We start from the raw sequence: 1,632 nt of genomic DNA on the forward strand, positions 1-1,632 counted from the left end.
ATAAAAGTGGCATCATCATCTAATAGAAGTAATAAATTTGGGGTACTATTTTTTTTCCTACGCAGCGTTTAGAAGATAGGAAACTGCTAACAGGGTTCCAAAGAAATTCCTGCCTATCAGTGCCCATCCCTTATTACTGTAAGGTGGATGGGCTCCTAGCCCAGTGGACAGCGAGGCGGTGTGTCTCGTGGCCGACGCAGGTTCTTCGAGCCTTGGCTCGTACGCTGCCGTCTAACATTTCTTCTCTTAATAATAAAAATCAGTAGGGGCTTCTCCCCCTACTGGTCTAGTTTTTTTTTCTTAGTATTGTAAGCATCCACTCAGATGCAACTTTTTAGCGGAAGACTGAATAGAATGGTGTGCAAGATCGCTGTGGAAGGAAATAAATATTCAGGGAACTGAGTGCGCATTCCCCTGTTTTCCTGCGACCAAGCAAACGCTGGTTTTTGGTTTCCTTTGCTTTGCAGGTGTGATCCTTTTTCATTCACACACTTGCTCATATTCCTATGTTTTACACACCCGTTGTTCCAAACAGGGCTTTAAAGTTCCATTTCACAAGAAGATTATGCGGAAAAAGTGAAAACAAACATTGTTACATCGGACTCTGCTATGGATAATAGCTAATGTTGCAGAAAAATGATACCTTGAACACAGTAGATAGTTCCATCTGTTACCACCATCAACGCCCATGCCTTATCCTTGACGAAGCAGATCAGCAGCAAAGGGCCGTGAATTCGACCTCATCACACTCCGTTCGATCTGATGATGTGAGAGTGACTTGTGTGTGTCTTCTGGGGTGTACTTCGAGGCTTCAAGCAGCATGAGTTCCATCGGCCTGCCCACTTGATCTATATTCGGACAGCAGAGTGCTTTCCAGACAATTCACGATAGGCGCACGGATTTGGGTGATATAAAATTTGAAGTTGGGATGCGGCACAGGTGGGCACGATGAGGTTTGGCAAGGATTCCAGTCAAAAAGGTTTGGCAAGGATAGGCAGTAGCCGAGCATCACATCAGAGCAGCCGTGGGTGAGCAGCGCGGAGCCGCGGCGTACTTGCGGAGTTCAGCGACGCAGGAGACGGGGGAAGGGAGGTTGTGGTGCTGGGCGATGGGGGTGCTGAAGCAGGAAAGGGAGGAGGCAGAAGAGGCGTTGGGGCACCGGGCACGGACAGCGCCCGTACTTGCGGAGGTCTGCGTCGGAGGGGTCGGCGGCGTACTTGTCGAGGTCTGCGTCGGGGTCTCCCTCGGGGAGATGGGGAAGGTGGTGGAGGAGACAGCGAGGAGGAGGGGTCTTGGTGGTGGTCGCATGTGGGGTTGAGAGGAGGCATTCGGGTTGGACGGCGCCGGCAGCGGCCAGCAGATTGTTCGAGATTGTTCGATGGCTGGATGATGTGGGTGAAGAGATAAGGCCAACTCCACCGCAAGACCCCATCCGGACGTCTGCTTTTGTCCGTTTGGGATGCGATTTGGCGGACGTTCGGGGGCGGACAGACGTATGGGGCATCTGCACCCAACACGCAGAAGGCCTCTGGGACCCCAAACTGTCCGCCCCGCCTCGCCCCGAGCTCGCCATGTCGCCCCGCGCAAACCCCCTCCTCGCGGCGAGCTCGCCGCCGCCCTGCCGTGTGTGCC

The 1,632-nt window shown here is 53.1% G+C and overlaps 1 long non-coding RNA gene across 1 annotated transcript in view; it reads right to left on the reverse strand.

The window, feature by feature from the left end:
- The window catches only part of LOC123095936 (uncharacterized), a 6,445-nt gene extending 5,066 nt beyond the window's left edge, over nt 1–1,379 (reverse strand). The window contains exon 1 of the long non-coding RNA XR_006446386.1: nt 644–1,379. This is a non-coding gene — a long non-coding RNA (uncharacterized lncRNA). The remainder of the gene's footprint in view (nt 1–643) is intronic.
- Nucleotides 1,380–1,632: the final 253 nt, after the last annotated feature.

The sequence above is a fragment of the Triticum aestivum genome, chromosome 4D (genome assembly GCF_018294505.1).
Source record: "Triticum aestivum cultivar Chinese Spring chromosome 4D, IWGSC CS RefSeq v2.1, whole genome shotgun sequence".
Taxonomy (NCBI): domain Eukaryota; kingdom Viridiplantae; phylum Streptophyta; class Magnoliopsida; order Poales; family Poaceae; genus Triticum; species Triticum aestivum.